The sequence below is a fragment of the Ptychodera flava genome, chromosome 19 (assembly GCF_041260155.1).
Source record: "Ptychodera flava strain L36383 chromosome 19, AS_Pfla_20210202, whole genome shotgun sequence".
In the NCBI taxonomy this organism is placed as follows: domain Eukaryota; kingdom Metazoa; phylum Hemichordata; class Enteropneusta; family Ptychoderidae; genus Ptychodera; species Ptychodera flava.
The window spans coordinates 6,545,179-6,566,741 of record NC_091946.1 but is presented as its reverse complement, the minus strand read 5'-3'; the positions used below and the strand labels follow the sequence as shown (position 1 = coordinate 6,566,741).

General features: G+C 38.4%; 1 protein-coding gene across 7 annotated transcripts in view; it reads left to right on the top strand.

The window, feature by feature from the left end:
- Positions 1 to 21,563, top strand: part of LOC139118453 (transcription factor Sox-3-like) — a 127,429-nt gene that overhangs the window by 1,502 nt on the left and 104,364 nt on the right. For 4 of the 7 annotated variants that reach the window (XR_011548730.1, XR_011548724.1, XR_011548727.1 and 1 more), the window contains exon 2: positions 17,782 to 17,954. The gene's annotated coding sequence lies outside the window, so the exon portion shown is untranslated. Of the gene's footprint in view, positions 1 to 5,042; positions 5,058 to 17,781; positions 17,955 to 19,384; positions 19,400 to 21,563 lie in introns of those variants that run through there. The other 3 variants (XR_011548725.1, XR_011548723.1, XR_011548722.1) reach the window with 2 other exon arrangements.

Genomic DNA, 21,563 nt, shown 5'->3' with positions numbered 1-21,563 from the left:
GTTCTGTTCTATACGCTTATCTCTTTAATCACGTGGCAATTTCCCTTCTGTTCTGTTTTCCCATGTCATACTATGTTGGTACTATGTAAGTCATTATGTTCCCTGCTATGTTCTTTTCTCGATATCCGTGCCATATTCTCCTCTTTCCTGCTTTGCATGTTACATGCTCTTCACTACCCTGCATGATATGCTGAATTATATTTCATTGTGCTGTCACACTGTGCTGTCACACTGTGCTGTGTCACGCTGCGCTGTCACACTGTGCTGTGTCACACTGTGCTGTGTCACACTGCTTTGCCATACTGTGCTGTTTCACGCTGTACTGTCACACTGCTGTGGCACACTGTGCTGTGTCACACATTGCTGCGTCACACTGGGCTGTGTCACACTCGATGCGTTCATACTTTGCTCTCTGTTCGTTTTTTTTTTACTTCATGTGCTATTTATCTCTGATATGACATTTTGCTCTACTTGAGATTATCTTGTCACAGCATGTTTTCTGTTAGTGTCCCCTACATACAATGTTTTCATTTCTATAATTCTCTGTTTTGCTGCTCGGTGTTACCACGTCCCAACCCATTTCCACGTTTCAATGACAGCTATACCGTCGAATCTGTTGTATTCTATCATTTCAGCACTTTCACAGTAAAAAGTTTGTTCTCCTTACTCTCGTTTTTTTAAGTGCAGTTCGCAACATCCTGTATTCGTTGTTTTAGTTCTGCTGTGTCTCATTATGTTGTGTGTTCTACACAGCTCCGCCGTGCGGCGTTATGTTTTACCGTAGCATGTCGCATACTGTCCGAACTCAACCGACATGCGGTGATACGTTGTATGATTTCATGCCACTCCGAATTCATTTCTTCACTGAGCACATCCGAAGACCACACTTGACCTAATCCTTCTCTTTGAGCCAATTGGTTTACTCGAGCGGGGGGGGGGGGGGGGGGGGGGGGGTTCCCATAGCTTTGTGAACCAACTGGACCTCTTGGACTATGTTGATTTGCAAATTGTCCGGTGGGAACCCGGTATTCCTCGGTCTTGCACTTTACTGTTCTTAGATGCTAGTCTTGATGTTGTCTTCAATTCTGTTGTGTTACAGTATATGTTCTCGTCTAGTCTGCCATGACACGCTATGTTTCCAATGCAGTTTTCTCTACCGTTTATTTATCCCATGCTACATATATCCTGATTTCTTTGTCCAAGTCTTCTGTGCTTTGTCACTCTACAATCTCCCTTCTTTGCTCCTCATGTCCTCGGGCCATGATTCTAACCGCGCCAACATTTTGCTATCTTCTCTCCGTACAGCGTTGTTGTAAGCCCTGTCACGTGACATTCATATTCGTCCCATTCATTCGATGTTTCATTCCTATGTTACACCATAGACAGTCTCGCTTCTACTGTCTATGGTTAGTCACCCTGTTATCAGTCCACATCACAACCAAGCTATGCTCTATTTTCCTGGCTCTAACTCAGGAGGGTTTAAATTTTACAAAAAGTTTAATCGAATATTCCAAACTTCCTTTCACGCTATCTTCTCATCAATTCTGAGTACAATCGGTTCTCTTCCACTACCATTCTACATTTGCTCACGCAATATTTTATCGACTAAAGTTTGTTTTCTGCTTCCTTAATGATACCATAGTTCTGTTCTTTTGTTATTTGAGTTTTATGCACCATGCTTGTTCTGCATCCACCAAGCCTTGTATTGAGTGAGTACTGTCACGCTATGGTCTTTCTGTTGTATTCAATTCATGTGAGATAGCTTTTGGAGGCAATGTGCTATTATTTTTCAATTCACAGTCTTACTCAAGTTCAAAATGATACATTTTCTCTTATTTCGCTCAGTTATTAAAAACATTCAATACAGACAAAATTCAGTTTGCTAATTTTGGGAACTGTCTATGTTTTCATCATCTCGTAGTAACCATAGCAACACATGCAGACAGTCGATACTTTCAAAGTAATATACGTAGGGCCTGCATTACAGGAAAGAGTGTTGGCATGCTAGGGTACAAATGATTAAACACGTGAAGTATTCATGTACACTCACGTATGATCACGGATATGCATACAAACAAACAAACAAACAAACAAACAAACAAACAAACAAACAACAAACAAGCAAGCATAGATAGATAGATAGATAGATAGATAGATAGATAGATAGATAGATAGATAGATAGATAGATAGATAGATAGATAGATAGATAGATAGATAGATAGATAGTATCGATAGATAGATAGATAGATAGATAGATAGATAGATAGATAGATAGATAGATAGATAGATAGATAGATAGATAGATAGATACATACATCCATCCATCCATCCGTCCCTACATAGATACATAGATACATAGATACATAGATACATACATACATACATACATACATACATACATACATACATACATACATACATACATACACACATACACACTTACTTACATACATACATACATACATACATACATACATACATACATACATACATACATACATACATACATACATACTACATACATACATACATACATACATACATACATACATACATACATACATACATACATACATACATACATACATACATACATACATACATACATACATACATACATACATACATACATACTATATGTGCGACTTTCTTTTTGATAAAGATTGCTACTTCCTTGAAAATGTTGGAATGCGAAGCAAATGTAAAGCAAAGTCAGAATTTGATGCATGTTCACAATTTACGTTCACTTTTGTAGCTTTCCAATCACTGCAAAATCACTTGCCGAATAAACTTTTGTTGGGTCCCTTCCATTAAATGAAGCTGCGATACCGCAACGCACACGTCGTATGGATCCCGTACGTACAGCCGCAGACGGAACTACCCCTCCCTTTAAACAGGGCTTCACATTTTCATAAAAAGTAAACTTGGGGGTTTTTTTAATCAAATATTCGGATTTAGATACTGTGTCATTTAGCAACGTGTGAAGGATGAACAATCATGAGAAGATTCCAATAACAGTGCCATTCGAGTCGACACTCACGTGGTTATCATGTGACTCGAGTCAACGTAGATTGCGACACGTTAACAGCATGCGATCTACCACGGTTCTTTAGTAAACTTTGGATCCTATTCGCCTGGTTTACTAATTTATTTCTCTTGCGTATATATGTTATGCAGTTTGCTTTGAAATAATGACAGAAGCGGTGAAATATGACGGCGCCATAACAACATATACTTAACTCTTCTGAGGAGGACGTGCAGGCGTAACCCTCCCCCCCCCCAACACTCGCATTTCAACACTGGGATCGAGACGCAGATGTGGGTTACTATCCTCAGTAAACATCGCGCTTACGATTCATTTTTCACCGAAAATATTTTACTTACACGATAAATATAACATTACTAAATAAAATGGAAAATTATGTGAGAAACACTGCAGGTGTATTGTCCGGTCATTGCTGGAGGTTAAAAATATTAACATTACATTGTGGGTATTTGATGTGTAGAGATCTGAGCGCGCAAGACAGCTTAGTCAAAAACACCCTAATCAAGGTGATATAGGTGTCAAATATTTGCATAATGAAATGCTAATGAACTTTAAAAACAATTTTTGTGTACTATCAGACTGGTCACCCCCTCCCCGGACACGCTTGGCATAACTAGTACAGCGCTGCGATCAAACTTGGTCATGAACTTGCCTAGTTAACAAACTAGATCAAGCAGGACTAGGCAGATTTTAAAAAAAATGCGAAACGAAATTCAACTAGGGTAATATACATTTCAAAAATGAAAGTGTTTATCAACCTTTCTCAATTCTCGATATGTAAGATCCAAAGCCGATATCATTCTTAGTGCTGACTGTAGGAGGAAAATACATATAAGATTCATAAACAATAAAAACAAAACACAAAACACAAAAATAGTCGTAGGAAACATCCCTTTGTCTCAAGCGTTTTAAAATGAGTCAACACAAGATGCAACCAGCGAAAAAAAGCCATAACAGTCACTGAATTTTGACGTCGACTTGCTCGACGAGCATTCTAGTTATATAGCTGTGTATCCAAATCAAAAACATATGAAATGTTGCAGACTGAATAAACTAAAATTTTAAAAAAAAGAGATGAAGGGGAGAAGAAGGATGAATTGCAATGTTTTGGATCAAAATAGCGTTTTCAGAGGATCAATCAGAACAAAATTTTCGCAGAAGAGAGAGTACACGATCAAAAATTGTAGACTAAAAAAGATGGCGGGTTTTACGAGTTGCAACGAACATGATCACAGAGGTCAAATCGTTCACCGGGAGTATCTTTAAAGTTAAATTGTGAGCAAGCAGCGTTATCACGCAAACTTGTATCCATTCGACCGAGAGCATTTCAAGTTCGTTTGGAAGATGTCAAAAGCGAAGGGAAAAAAAAACGAGACCCAGAGAGAGAGAAAAACCCGTTTTGAATTGAGCATTGATTAGTTTATTGAGAGTACTCCCAGGGCCATGATTTTGCTAATATGGCCGACGGCTGATCGGGCAACTTTGAAGAATCACCATCATTCACACACTGAGGGGGTACTCCTCGTCACATCTCCTCATTCGCAGTTGCGCTCAAACAAAAGAAACAGGCTCGGATGAAAAGCTCTGAACTCCCTGATAATACGGAGAAGTCGTGATGAATGCTTTGATGACAGGTAGCGCTATAGAAAGCAACGCCGAGGTTAAATCAACAATGTCGACCAGATAATAGTATCTCTTAGCGCCGAGTTACCATGGCAACGGGGAAAGCGATCGAAACGAAGTCTGGCTTTCGCTCTCATCAGCCGTCTTCATCTCTTGTGAAGCAGGTGGGTTATTGTATCTTGGTCTGTTATGTGGTTGCTAGTATACTTTGGTCCAGGCAGATAATATCGTATACGGACGTGTTTGTACAAAAGTAACATGGACTTTACAAGACTCACACAGCGTCAGGTATTAGCTGTTTTGTCAGAAAACAAGGACCAGACGTAACGGACTGAAAGACGGATAGAAGATCGGTTAGGCAGCGAAACAGGCTCGGAGAAACAAAAGGTAGACAGAGTTACAAAACTTACTGCAGAGAGAGAGAGAGAGAGAGAGAGAGAGAGAGAGAGAGAGAGAGAGAGAGAGAGAGAGAGAGAGAGAGAGAGAGAGAGAGAGAGAGAGAGAGAGAGAGAACACTATCTGTCACTTAGAAAACACACTTCCAGGAACCGAACATATCGTGGTAAAACATTTTACGCTGCAAATTTACTCAGTGTAACACCATTATGAACTTCCTACAGTATCACACAAACATTTCTCTTTTGAATTGCAATCTGTAAGAACCTGCGATGCAGAGACTCCATCATGCCGGCGACATTTATACAACCAGCGTTACAACAAAAGGAAATGCACCAGGTTTGACGTTCTTTGTTTTGACGCGCTGTAAAACATCTTCATTTCAAAGCTAAAGTATATCATTTGATCTACAGTTATCTCCAGTAAATATGAACAAAGTAAGGGCCCGCAGCAATTCAGGACAATAGAAAATATTGAGCATACTTTGATGACGTCCTCAGACTGCTGTTCATAAGGCGGGTAATTGATTTCTGTGGAAATGAATGCTTAAAAATAGCATCGGTGTTCGTTTCTTTTGTTGTTACTTTCTGTGAGTTCAGAAGAACTTTTACACCATTGGTTTAGCGACCACGTCTGTTCTTTTCGAATTATAACATAGTAGAAATGAGAATTGGGAAAGGTATATTTCAGATGGTTTTTCTGAAGTTGAAAATCGAAGATAACCGTGGCAAATGCATATGTTGTTACACTTCCTGTTCATGAAAATCAAGTATATGTTCTTATCTGTCTGTCTGTCCGTCCGTCCGTCCGTCTGCCTGCCTGCCTGCCTATCTGTCTGTCCGTCCGTCCGTCCGTCTGCGTACCTGTCTATCTGTCTATCTGTGACTGTGTCATTCTGCATGCTTGCAGAGACACACTTCATAAAATATTTAATTCTGCACGATCAACATGTACAATGCAAACACAGAACTCGGATATAACTAATGTTTTTTTAATAGCGAAACATATCAGGATATCTACATAATCCCATAATAAGCATAATTAGGGTAATGAAACCTCGACAAATTAGAAAGACAAGTTACCAATAATTCTGGGCTTTATTGAGTGTATGTGGTCGATTGATGGATGGATATACGAGAGAAAAGATGTACAGAATGATTGATAGACAAACACACTGACCCATCGATAGGTTGATAAGTTGCCAAATATAGGCAGACAAATGTAGTTCAATTTGTACAGTCACGATGTTCATGCATTCATTCACACATATTCACATGTAGATACATAGATACATAGTTAAATAAATACATACATACTATTTAGTTACATACATACATACATACATACATACATACATACATACATACATACATACATACATACATACACACATACACATATACACATATACATACATACATACATACATACATACATACATACATACATACATACATACATACATACATACATACATACATACATACATACATACATACATACATACATACATACATACATACATACATACATACATACATACATACATACATACATACATACATACATACATACATACATACATACATACATACATACATACATACAAGATACATACAAACATACATACATACATACATACATACATACATACATACATACATACATACATACATACATACATACATACAAGACGTTTTTTCTTGATAATTTTGATCATTCCTTTCTTGAGCGAGAATTCTTTTCATCGCATCGAAAACAGTGTGCATTCGTGTTTGACAAATTTTCGATGACAATCGTTTCAATTACGTCCGCGGGGGATTTTCTTAGAAATGAGGAAGTGTCAAAATGCATCGTGTTAACCTATTCTGACGAAATTATCAAAACATAAAAATGTCACATCATTATATCATCATCGCCAACTAATTAAGCGAATATCATTGACTGGTCCGCAGAGTACGTAAGTGACTGAAAAATGCGTACATTTGATATTGACAGACTTGCTCATAATTTCACTTCATTTTGTCACCAAATTTTATATTTTCGACGACCACGAAATTCATCTCCCTGTCAATATAATTCTCATCAATGTTTCGTGATACTTCTAGTGGTATTATCATTGGGTTCAAGTGTGAAATAATTCGTATAAAACTCAAAGGCCATTTTTGTTAGTCACGAGACAAGGAAACCTTTAAATGCCATTTAAAATCACTCTGTTTTACAGACAAGTCGCTCATATAATCTTATTGTTCGTTGCAACGGTTGTGAAACCCAGGTTTGAATAATTTGAATAATTATCATTTCTCTTGTCATGTCTCACGACGTCCGAAATCAACGTGGACGCCCTGATAAAGGTCTTGTGTCGATGACGTAATATCGTTGCCGGCGAGTATTAGTGAATTACAACGAAGTGGAAAATGCAGAGATATTCCTTTCTCTGTAAGAATGCAGAATACTGGGCCCGATACAACCAGCACAGTATTACACACAATCATAGACAGCAGAAACTATCTATGACACAATTTAACATTCGTCGGCGGGGGGGGGGGGTGGGGGTTGCTTAATATTTATGTTCAGCTATTGCAAAGGTTACCCAAAGACAAACACATGGCGACCACGGATATAATTTCGTTCAGTATTCTTCCGACGAGCAGTTTTCTTAGAAGAGTAAAGACTTCGACCAATTTGAAATTTTCCTATCACCTGTCGCTTGTAAAGCTCGACGATGCTTTAAGTTGCCACCAAATAGAATCAGACAGAATACCGCAATGCGTATAGTGTGGAGCAATCCGGTGATATAATTCTCTCTTTCGCAAATGAAACATTGTTATCTCAGTGTTCAGCAATAAACGCTATCTTGCCAATGAAAGCCATGTCGACAGAAGTTCCTCAAATGGCTATCGGTAATTAGGCGCGAAGAAAGCTTGAAAGAAAGAAGCAAACTCCTTGTCAGACGACATGATGAAATAACTGGAAATCTCCTAAAATTGGATATTTTTGTCCCATTAAACGTCAGCAAATGCTCAATTTTATCGGACAAAAAACACCAGGACGAATACTGCATTTTGCTAGGGCTATTACTCGTCTTTAATCGGTCTGCTAAATTGGAAATAGCGTTTCAACTGGCGCCATGTGTCACGCGAAGCGGGCTTGGCGCATGCGCCTATTTCCCGTTGGCGGTACCGACAAAGGCTTGACAAAGGGTGATGGGTGACGGCAGGAAGTGCCATGATGATGTCAGTGTCACCTCGAGGCTTCTACCTGAAATCATTGGGGTACTCTTTTTTACCTCCATGGTGAAATAACTACTACAACCTGTGTTAATTTACATATGACCTAAATTGTTTCGATATAGCTACCAACAGCTGGTGTGTACCTGAGCAAAATCTACCCACAATGCCTTTCACCCCAGGCAACATTTTTTCACTGGGTGCTCTTTAACCGAGGGGACACTTTTACGAAGGAAATAAGCGATGAAAGAAGAAAATAGCGTCTTTTTACGTAACGAGCACTTAATGCAATAAAGATAGGAATAATATTTTGAAGTTATCGACCGAGCAGTGTAGATGCAAAGCCCACCACCTAATTACCAATAAATCAGCCCAGAAGTCAGACTGGCAGATTTCACCCACGTACAACAGATTCATCTTATCCATATTACCATCACACTGTGACTACAAACTCAGAATGAGAGCGTGACCTAACGCACAATCTACTCAAGCCTTGTCACCTATATGCTTACCACACGTCTCATCACCCATATCTGTCCAGACTGCACTCCTTCAATACCGCCAACTTATATCCATCTGCATCCCATCCCTGCATATAAATGCACTTCAGCATCTATCTGCACCGGACTGTTGTCCGAAACTCAGCGTGACATAATTCCAGTGTCAAGTGTAACGTAGTCCAGTGTCCAGTCAGTGTAACGTAGTCCAGTGTCCAGTCAGTGTAAGTAGTCCAGTGTCCAGTCAGTGTGACGTAGTCCAGTGTCCAGTCAGTGTAACGTAGTCCAGTGTCCAGTCAGTGTAACGTAGTCCAGTGTCCAGTCAGTGTAACGTAGTCCAGTGTCCAGTCAGTGTAACGTAGTCCAGTGTCCAGTCAGTGTAACGTAGGCCAGTGTCTAGTCAGTGTAACGTAGTCCAGTGTCCAGTCAGTGTAACGTAGTCCAGTGTCCAGTCAGTGTAACGTAGGCCAGAGAAATTCTCTGTTCTGCGTCCACTCAAAATTTTGAAAAGTAAGAGGTTCAAAAACTCACACCGAAAATTTTACACACGCAAGTTTTACATTTACTTGATTGTTTCCATGTAATATGAGTGCTATTCTAGGCAGAAACTTATTTTTTAGCCTCCTTAATTTACACTACAATGTGACATTTGTTATTCTGCAGACGTTTTAAGTATTCAAAATTAGTTCAATTCAAACGCACCGTGTTTCCTTCCGCGACCCCCACAACAAACAAACAAACAAAAACCCCAAAATTACTCGGGCGGGGACGCAAACAAATAATTTAATCACTTCGGCCTTATCGAAGCGTACCATTCCAACTTTTCCTTTGCGACATCCTAGCCGTCTTTGTACGTTTTAACACCTTACCTACTTGAAAAAAGCACATCTTCCAACGGATCCACTTGTCACCCTTGACATCATATCAGACACTAATCATCCTCATTGAATTGGCATACCCGCATCTTGCTCAGATATACACCCACTATAACTCATGGACACCTACTACTTTTTTAAACTAACTTTACAGAAAACCAGCAAGCTATCACAGTGTGTACCAAACACTGAATTAAACTTGCTACTCCTACGTTGGATTTTACCCATCATTATATATTCTAAAAGATTCCTTTAACGTAGTACGCGACTCGAAAGTGAAAGACTTAAACAGTTGCTCAAAATTTTCTCAATGAAACCTTATTTATTTTTATTTCTTACCATATAAAGAAAATATATTCGGTGTCACTGTGAAAATATTGGCCTTAGAGAAACAAGTTGCCCAACATTTACCGATGTCAATACAATAAATAAATAAATAAATAAATAAATAAATAAATAAATAAATAAATAAATAAATAAATAAATAAATAAATAAATAAGAAATGAATAAATAAATAAATAAATAAATAAATAAATAAATAAATAAATAAATAAATAAATAAATAAATAAATAAATAAATAAATAAATTTGCAATTCAAAATGGCCGCCATCCCTTTGTTAACTCTATGGGAAAAATATGAAATTTTCGATGTTCTTAAAAAACCAATAGGTGAAATTGTTTTTCGCTTTTAGAGCTTCTAAATGGGTCCAACAAGTAGTAGATCAGAAGAGCATCGTAAAAATTAAGAGTCCGAAAACTTGTACCCGAGTACACCCATGATGAGCCACCAGTGGAACCTTTTTGCGTACCAATTCGCCTAAATTAAATTTATCCCTCGTCACTGTTGTTGTCATTGTCATCACATACAGGCATGCCAATAACACACGCTGATCGCCAGTTCGTTCACCGAACGCAACTTTTCTACCACTTCATTGCCCGCCATTTGCCGATCCATTCCTCGTATAAGTTACTGAATGTAACCATAGACAGAAGCACCATTGTTCGCTCCTTCTGTCATGCTGTAAACGTAAAAGCACGGCACAACGCTGACCATGCAACTGATTCAGGTTGTGTTTTCGGATGATGTACAAATAAATTGCTTAGTGTTTACTCTGGCTGTCGTTTCCTCTTCAGTTCCAGTCCCTACAAGGTCAGTGTGATGCGAGGAGACGCACCACCAACGCGGTTACGATGGCACGCGGCCATTCGCCCTTCCAGCATTACCATATACGTCAATGTTCGTAAAAATTAAATTAACATTTACAGTGATGTATGTGTCTCATACGGAACAATTCGCTGGAATAATTCCACCGCAACCAAATTCTCATGGGAAGTGCACGATGACAGACAAACCGAAGATTTCCTTTTGTGCTCCAATCTAAGCGTTGGTACGTAGAGATAATTTGCTATCGCACGTTTATTGCGGGTCACGTAAACATGAATGCAAAATTCTAATATCTGTCAACTCATTGCCCAGTTACCATGGTTTTTTATCGTCATCGCTGTCGAAATCGCAATTAAATGCGACTGGTACGTTAATACGATTTCCACGTTGAGGAGAAGGGAAAATTTTATTACAGTCTTAAATCATTTCAACTTATCACGCTACATAATATAATTTGGTATCAAAATCCCTCATAGTTTATCGAGGAAAGACATATTTTCCGTCTATTGAATGAATGGAGTTTCAACACATTGCTAAGTGTATTACAGAAGTCGGTCAACTTACCATTGCTGCTCGCAGCAATTTTTGTCATCCTAGGAAAGAGAATTCATATTATTTTCAAGACCATATTAGTTATGTTTCACATCGATATCTGTGCACAAAAAGAACACAAACGATGTTGCGGCTGTTGCCAAAACAACAGACCCGCTCAAAATATTTGCCGTCTGAGAACTTTTAGGAAAAACAGTAGGCAAAGTCAAATTTCATACTCTGAAACTAAAGAGAAATACTCCGCAATTATGTTTGAAATGAACAGTTATAAAATGTGGATCGAGATTCCACGATTTCGCGACAAAAAGACTTATAGTTTCGGCGGGAAAATGGCAACAAAAATTTCAGTAATTTTAACGGGAAAATGACGCTGCTTGAGGAAAGACCTGCATATACCATGTCGTCAGTGAAATCAATACAAACAATTTATAGCCACGATAACCGTCATAGTGCGGCAGAGTGTACTACAGCTGTGCACTAATACTCCGCTTCCCGCCATTTTGCATGGGCATTTATTACTTTTCTGTCGGATTCCATGTTCAAGAAGATCCATCAAGGTACTCAGTCGTGTGAAACCGGTAAATAACTTCTTTGAAAATCTCAAATAGTGTTCTGAATTAATCTATTCGTGCTGTGACAGACCAAATTACGACAGCCATAAATAAGACACATACACGAAAAGATCTCCTTTGTTCGATCGTGCTGCATAAAGGCGAAATTTTCACGAAGTTGCAAACAAGAGGGTAATGACAGGTATAATGACGATACTTGCCTGCAGTTCAGCGCAAAAAGGCGTAGGCAATTACTTTAATTTTGGTTTGGAAATTTAATTATCAAACATTTACATACCAGTTGGCCATTTGATTATGACTTTAACAAGTAACATTCACTACGTGACAGACTGCGGCGAAGACCGAGGTGCAAATAACTGGCAAAAATTACCATTAAAAAGAAAGAGCCCTAACATCAAATAAATTGTCTTTAAAACAGTGATATCATCATTTTAAGGCATTTGGATATTTTTTATCAAAATAATGTAGTACAGGCCATAGTTGTCACCCTAATAATATGGATTTTTTGTTTTATTTACGTTCGTTGGTGTCTTGTAGCCTATATGGTCGGAAAAAATTAAGTTCAACTTCAGTGCCTACTGAAACATGCAAATTCGTTTAAAAATCGCATGAACAACTTTCCAGCGAATTATTTCTAGTTCTGTGTATCAACAATGTTTAAAACAAAACGAAGTTACGTGAGCTACCCATCTCCTCATTGCGAAGCGCAAATCATCATCACTGACAGTTTCTGTGACACATGTACATGGGGTAAATCGAAGTTCTAAAACAAACATTTTCGTGGCTGCGATTTTCGAAGAAACGTATGTTTTTAACAGCATAATGAACCATCGTTAGAAAGGAGAGTTCTAGAGTTCAAAATAGCTCTGGTGTTTAATGATGTTTAATTGATACAATGCCGACACGTGAGCTGTGCAACAGAGAAAAAAGTTGCTCGTGAGAGGGAGGGTACTGTGCCCTTAGCAGAACGGAATACACACAAGTCATCACATAGTCAGGTTCACTACGGAGACGAAAATATGTAATATACTTTTCCCGCCTAATCCGTAGCAAGGGATGCAAAGGGTCTGCTGTAGAGTGATGTTTTTGCGGGAAGATGGTGTCATATGCCGTGACATCTAAGAAGAGATGGCTTCACATCATATTTTCAGTTTTTAATGTCTGGGACGGCGATGTACAGGCTATAAATACGCAAATGGTATTGCCATTGATGTATGGTATTGCATAGAGACTGCAATCCCAGTGCCCTGTCTTCCCGTCAACTAAAAATGGCGATGTTTACTCACACACAGTATCGATTGCTATGGGTCTCTACTTTAGAAGATCCACTCAGATTCTGAACAGGAAGCTAGCATTCAATGCGCTTCGTGAGACAACATTTTGGGTTCCCATTTGTAGAGCGTAATGTACCCGCCTAGGGTTGGAGATGGTAGATTTGCTAAACTTCTCTCAAATTACGGTAAGTCACGAATCCATCATTGAATATAGAAAACACATCATATAAAAGTTTTATCGCGTCGCGCATTTAAAGCGCGCGTGCATTTCTCTCGGGGCTGTTGTGCCAGACACTTTAGTAATCGATGTTGAGGGCCCAATCAAAATGTTCCGAGTATTCACGTGCTATCGTGTGATCGTCGTGTGTTCTCATTCGAACGAGAATATCAGATTTTACTCCAAGTTTGAATCATTATTAGTAAGCGAGTGTTCACACTTTTCTCCTTCTTTTAGGGATTTTGGTGGGGCGATGAAAAGTATCCTTTGTCACCGGTATTAGGTATGTTTGCGTGACCGTAATTATATTTGAGAAACTCCAAAAAAGACGGCTTGTGGAACAAACGTTCCAAACTCTGATGTCAGAGAATCGGCGCTACAAGTCGGCCTACAATAAGTCGTACACAAATTTAAAGGGATACCGTCGTCAGAACTGCGCCTGTGCGAGTTTCAAGTTTACAAACAATGTATTTCGTGCGTGATATCATCATAGCTACAACATTTAAATTTAACGATGTAGATTATGACAGACATGTTTTAACTTTCATCAATCACCATCGTACTTTGGATACAGTGTTTACATTGGTCGTATGGGTCCCATAGGACCTATGAGCGTAGTTCCGATGACTGTATCCCAAAGTTAATTTTGTTTCATGCATCAACTCGGCGCAGTTAACATGATTACTTGGGGGAAAATTATGGGGTGTTTTAATGGGAATAAATGATTCTTTGTTTGGTATCGTCTGACACACAAATACTGAGCAGAGATATAAAGTGACACTCTAGAGCAATTTAATAAGCAGTGCTAATTGACATCACTTATACGGTCGTGTAAACACAACACTACAAATAATATTTTTAGGTCTGCCTGAATTTACTAAAAATAGAATGTACCACAATAGAATTGCAACAGCACGTGTGAAGGGCACGATGCCTTGTTAAAGAGACACATTTGCTGTGAACAGTGTTTTAATTAATGATTGACTTGAAAACATTTAATGTCTGTGTCTTTTTAAGGCTTTGAAATTCACCGATATAATTAAAATGTCTCGAATGACTCATCAAAAGAGAACCTAAATTGACAATTTTGTAACTCCGTCAACTGACTGCAAATATAGGAATAAGACATAATATTCATTATTATGGCGGGTGATTTGAAAACTTTAAGGAACCAAATAAGCTCATCTATTTATTTAGTTTAATCAACGCATTGTATATCTGACTTAACGCGTTTAAATTGGAGAGTAATTTTCCCATCTATTCCTTAGATAATAAGCCTGTAGGGAACAATTATGGGAAGTTGAAGCCTCAATCTTGGTCACGTGACGAAAATTGCTCTAAATATACAAATATTCATAAAATCTCATCCTTGAAAGCAACATTTTAAAGAAAGCATAGCACTTACATCTTGGCTGTAAGTACCAAAGATAGGGTGTAGCATTGTGTCAATATGAGAGTTACAACTTAGATACACTTTGATAGCCACGTTAAGAATTCACAAAATGTACTTATTACTTATTCCCTTTGTTCTCGTGTTTAATGGAGTCTCATCCAGGTTTTGCTTTTTTCGTATTAATCTTCTAAAAACACTGATTCCCTCAGCCTCTGTTTTAATGCTTTATAGCTCTACCTATTTGGAAGAACTTCAAACTGTCACTTTTGTCCTATCATACCAATACCACCCCTCCCTTCCATATTAGTCACAATAACTGTCCATGCAGTGGTCTCACTTTCAGTTTCAGAACTGATAATTTTTTCCCGACAAAATCACCAAACATACAGAATGTTTCGGCCTCGTAACCAAAACTCGATAACCAAAACGCGATCATGAAATTAAAGACAAGATTTTAAATCCATAGTATTTTGTTTGTAGGCGCTCTCTTCTCTTTACACATATGTCGGCGTGTTTCTGTCTCCCAAATACTAGTATATATTTACGCCTTGTCGAGACAAAATCGATAATAGTCTCGACATCGATAGCAAAACTTACTTCTAAAGAGAAGAAAAAATGCATTCATTGAAAACTTGTATCGGCATCTACTTGTTATGCTGCCTATGGTTTTGAAAAACTCCAGTTCCGTTCGCATCATGGGCGTAACAGGACGGACGAAAAACAGGACGAAAAAAAGATAGAAAATGGGCTAATGGCAAGATATGGCGGCATTTTTACCGTTCAAACTGTCAAAATCAATAGCGACACTGGAACTGATTCGCAGCATTTGCCTTCACAAGACCAAAACGTCGCTTAGTGATTTAAAGACACAGAGTCGATTTCTTTGAGCATTGAGTTTTTCTAATTTTATATTGTCAGAGCCCTAAAACTTGGTGACGAAGTGATCTGCAAAAACCATTGACAGTAGAGCCACCACTACTTCCAACAGTAAAATATATCTTCAATTCAACGTATAGACAAAGAGAATACGGTAATTCCGGCATCTACTGAAGTATATGCAAATGAGCTACCTGCTCCTTACACAAACTGCAAATGTTTGATATGAATCTTATCATGCCTCATCGACATCGTTTAATTTAAAAAAAGGAAAAAAATACAAACAATAAAAAACACAAAGCAACGATAGTGTCCCTTTAATGCACAATAGTGTCCCTTACATGATGTAATGTAGTTCCAGGTCGCCTTCGACAGCATGAGGGTCTATGAATTCTCTAAGTACAACATATAACTCACCACCCAATTTTGACTTGTCTCGTGTTTTAATCAACAAAAGTGAGAAACAGTAATCCGTTTTTGACCATTCCGGTATTGGTATAGAAATGATGATGATAAAACGATCCTGACACTTTTAACGTGACAGTAAGTGTTAAAGAGCGAATTGTGAACGTTGATCAAATGAAGACTACAATCAAATCTAGGCTGCGTATTTGATAAGTCCAACGATATGTGTCGTGTTCTAATAAACAATACAGCAATACCAAGTACAACTACCAAGTACAGGACGATGTATCATGATCTTGAAAGTAGAAATATAATGCTTTAATCATCTTCATGCTATACGATGCTGACAAAATAGAAAAATCTAATGTCCTCAGCTCATAAGACTTGAAGTAAATAGCAAACCATCTCGCTATTAGAATTAGCTGCAAGAAGACAGGACGATGATGGTGGTACACTTTAATATATGCATCTTTATACAAAGCGAGCTAATGAACATTTCTGACATAGTTTAGAACACAGACTTACCCACTAATCTTTCATGTAGGGTGCTCAGCCCCCCCCCAAAAAACCCCAAAAAACAGTAAAAATTGAAATAAAGATATTGTTCCCGAGATATTAAGGGAGCATCATCGCTTACTTTTGATAGTATTTTCATCATTTCTGTTTTCCATTTTTCCCTAAAGTATATGTTACAAACTAAATCTAATGCGCATGCGCAGCAACGTCATCGCAGGCAAATGTGTTCTTCACTAAAATTCAGTCATTCACGATTTAATGGCAGAGTTTACGCACACTATGTTGATCACAAGGAATTTTGACACGATGTTTCTTCTGTAGGAAAAGAAACTGCATTAAACAAAAAAATTATGGAAACATATTAAATATAGCAGCTGGTTTATCTGCCGCACACAGAGATAAACTTGACTTCTGCACTCTATTCTGCGAGTAAACATTTCTCACTTCTTCAACGAGTCAGCATTCATCGTACGATAATGAAATATTTGCCCTTTCTTAAAAACAACACTAATCTTAGAAGAAACAACAAACAAACATACAAATGGTTTTCATCATTAGTTTTAGATTCATTTGACGACAAAGAGCGCATGACTCAAGTTTAAGCTCTTCTGTCTCTGTTGTTTGTCTTGGTTTTCGACAAGGAGACTGTCGGTCAAAGAATGCCAAGTAAAGACCGGGAGAAAAAAATTAATGGTCATTTAAAAATCACAAAAGAGTTATCAACGAAAGCATGGCTGATATTGCTTTTTTGTTCGCCATTGAATGACTTCGTTGAAAGGTGATTGTTATTCCTTATTGCTAATTAGCATAGTCGGCGCAGTAATACTTGGTCTTTATTGTTCATCGTCACAGTTTCTATTTCGTTACAAAATTTGCTCAAGCTTATCCAATTAACTTCCAGCTTTACACGCCGAGAGGTGACGATAGAAAAGGGGAACTCGATCGAAATAATTAACCAAGCTGAGATGTTTGCCGATACAGACATTTTATCTTTATTCCATTATCCAAAATCGCTCAATATTTTATTTCTCTTTTTTTATCTGGGATTTTTTGATCTCTAGGGAAGATGAAATGTACTCATATATGTCATCGCGATGAAATGCTGATTTTTTCCTCCCAACTCTGTTGTTTTTTCTTCCAGATGTTTGGAAAGATAGAAGCCATCCCTGGTGGCTAACCCTTAGTCATAGAGGAGAAGTCTTGCGGAAGATACTGATAGTTTGCTAGCAGGATTGTTTTTCAGCGACGGAGGATAGCTGTCTTTTCCAAGGCGTGCTTTATTTGCTGCGAATATTTGGTCGACAAGTCTATCTGGTAAGCGAGTTCAATAGGCGATTCATTCTTCTAAACAAGGGGAATTGAAATTTAGTCCAAGAATATGTTGGTTATTTTTCTGTCTTGATGAATAGAGTTGGATGTCGAGTCTTCAGTGTTCTGCATTCACAATCCCTTTGTACTGAGACATGATGAGGTCGACTGCTCGCGCGGAACCAACGAAAAGAAGGGGCACCAAACGCGCCCGCCGGTGGCTTCCGAGCACATCCGACAACCATGTAATCGTGAGTAATGCAGTGTAAGCCAGGTCGGGAGTAAAACCCCTATTACAGCAAGATGAATCGTTCGATGCAAGCTATTAGGGAAGTAGCATTGTTAAAATATAATAAGTACTGTAATCAGAATAGAGGAATTTCTTTTTATTGACTGTGCGCCATCACATTTGACGATGGAATATTCAAAGGGCTTATTCACTGCCGTTGTATGTGAATTGAGAGCTGGGTTTTAATTTTTCAATCTCATTGATGGATGTGACGTGGCTGGCATTGTTTCTGCTTGCTGATAGCTCGTCGAACCTTATCCAACTTGAAATAAAATCTCTAGTCCTTTGTAGCCTGTGAAAATCGCTCACAATGCTTCATTATTTGGTTTCATAAAGAGACGGAGGAATATATACTAGGCCTGCTTCAATTGACGATAGCGACTCATCAATAGACAAATAACGACTGTAGTCCATTCGTCTCTGCGCAGAGGAGCCGACAACGAGAGCGAACAGTCTGCCCACTAGAGGTTTTTATCGCTGCAAACCATGTATTATCGCTATATCGCGTTCAAGCTGACAGGGTCTATATTTTTATACGGGAGAAAGGCTTTAACGTGTTCAGCAAGCAGGATATTACTGTCGGTGTCACGCAAACAATATGGGCAACATTTGACCTGCCAGTAGAAAGAGAGCTTTAATTTGTGTAAATTTTTGTCGCTTGGAGCCATTGTGCGAAGGTAACGACCGACCTGAGCTGCCGCGAGTCTGTTTGATGATTTCGACGCCCGTTTCTCGTTTATGGCGACCTATTCCAGTGTTGTTCATCGAACCGGAAAAAAATGATCTGTCGTAAAAATGATGAATATTCTATTAGTTGTCATCGATACTTATTCTTTTAACAAAATCAGACAATTACGTTCTCACGCGTGCGACGCAGCAGAGCCCAAACAGTTAAAAGTTGCAGTATCACTCATTTGAGAGGGACGACCAAAAAGGAGAAGCGAGCCCGAAAATGTGACAAACACTGGTCTATCCGACTTTTTGTCATTGGAGCTCGGTTCATCCGCATACTACTTAATATCATGAGATAAAAAATCAGGTTTGATGGCAAAATTGCAATCGGGCAGCGCACATATAAATTCGAGCCGTCTTACGATTACTGGAACCGGCATATGGCAGGTATTTGCTATTTGATGGCTCTGATGACAATTGCGAGAGAAAGGTAAGATTTACATGTTTTTTGCAAAATATAAGGTGTATATTTTAACAAAGTAAGTTTGTCATTCCGGTACATTTTACAAATTATGTTCTCCACTGTTAAAAAACTATCCTACTTTCATGTCGTTATTTTAGCAAAGATTTTGTCTTCTTCCCATATATAGTAGCATCTCAGCAGAGAACGTTATACACGACGTGTTAACGGTCAAAGTTTTATCCACACGCGAATTTCGGACTTATTAACTTGCCCTCGCTTTGTCTGGATTTCAATAAGCCTAGATGTGATGTACAGACCTAGCCGAGAATCCGGTGTGAAAAAATAAGATACTTGCACTGTTTTTCCACGTTTGCAAGAAATGCTAAATCTCCATTTTATTCTCTAATCCAGTCTATCCTTCAAAAAATAAGTTACACCTGCGCACTTTTCCCTCAAAATTGAGGGAATGTAGAACATCTTTGGTTGTGTTTTCAAATTAACCCAGATTGCCATGTTTAGTTATGTAATCCGGTGCGTCCGTGAACCACAAGTTAATTGAAAACGGTTTGCAATTGCTTAAAAAATATTATTATGGCGGCAATAGGCTTTGTCAGCCTTAAATATTGTTTTCTGCTAAGTTGTGCTCAGTGTTTCTTTTTCAACTCCAGAAAGTGACATTTAAGATCTGTCAAAATTTAAACCTGAAGACGTTTTTAAAAAATAGTTATAAAACGGAGAGTGAAATTAGACTCTTTAGGTGCTCTCGTTCAGAGTCAACGACGCCCACCACGCATGCTCACTGTATAAAGTAAATGTGGGAGAAGAGAAAAACCTCAAATTGCGTTTTCCTCTGAGCTAATTTTCCTGACAAATCCGACAGTTGAAATGCGCGACTTAAACAGCACTCTCTTTATGCCGGGTAAACATACCTGCCTTCCATTAAGCGAATAAAAAGTGACGAATTAGATTCCATTAGGGGCGAATCAGGATATGAAATTCGTCAACGAGTTTTCCCGCCAAATTACTCTTCCGGTCAGCTCTGTGATGGATTCACGTCGCAAGACTAATATCACAGCAACCGCTTTCCGAGTGAGACATACAGTTGCCTGAACCAAACCTCATTTCACAAAAGCAGGGATTTCCGCCAATTCTAGACAGGTTCGTCGATAATAATGTACTGTAAAATCTTCCCTCCCCTCTCAATTCATATTTCTCTCCATAGTATATTCCTAATGTCCATGTCTATTGTACCTGTTTTGAGATATATTGTCATGGTCAAAATTACCGTATCTACATGTGAAATTTTTTATAACATGTTTTACATCAAACTGAAGGTTTTATGGTTGGAAGTCGACAAGACATTAATGTTTTCGTCGATGTTGGATTTTAGCCATTGGGTTTATATGTAATGATCAGCAGGCAGGTGTTGAATTATAAAGAAATAAGCAAATAAACAACAACAACGACAACAATTAAGTGCCAGGGCTAACTTAACAGAAAAAGCTAAAATTCTGTTGAGAGCTCATCGATGAACCAAAGTTACAAAATATCATTGAAATAGCGTAGGTAGAGGCAAACTCCTGCATTTTATTGTGCGTGAATGATTAATAATTGAGTGTCGACTGACGTTGAAAAATGAAAACAGTTCTATCAGCGTAAAAAATAAGGAAAAGGAAAAGTACATGTTAGTGTTAGCGTTTGATTGATTGGTTTTGACATTTATGTAAATTAAATGGAGATTCCTTTTGTTGTACCTTTTTTGAAATGTCGGGGCCTGAGCATTACAACTTTTCTATTCCCTGACAGGCGTTCTCAAAGGCCGATTGATAAAGAAAGTTCCTGTATGCGGAAGAATTTCTTTTCTGGGTATTGTTTAGCGGTGTCCGCGTTGTGTAAACTATATCGAGTTGATGGAGTAAGGTGTTCTGGTATCAATCCGATGTGAAGCAACCCCTCAATTTTTGGACATGTTTGATCGACTTGATTGATTTTCACTGTCGATCTTTGTCATGTCTTACCCGCCAATGCAGCGGATAAGCAGGGTTACCTTCTGTTTTCTTCGGTTTTAGTCGGCTAAATCCTAAATTTGGCCGTAATTAAGGACAAGGTGCTATACGTGGGACTAATTTTTCAACCTTTAATATCGAACGATTTTATTCTGGTCAAGAGTTTGTAAAGTCTCATTTATGAA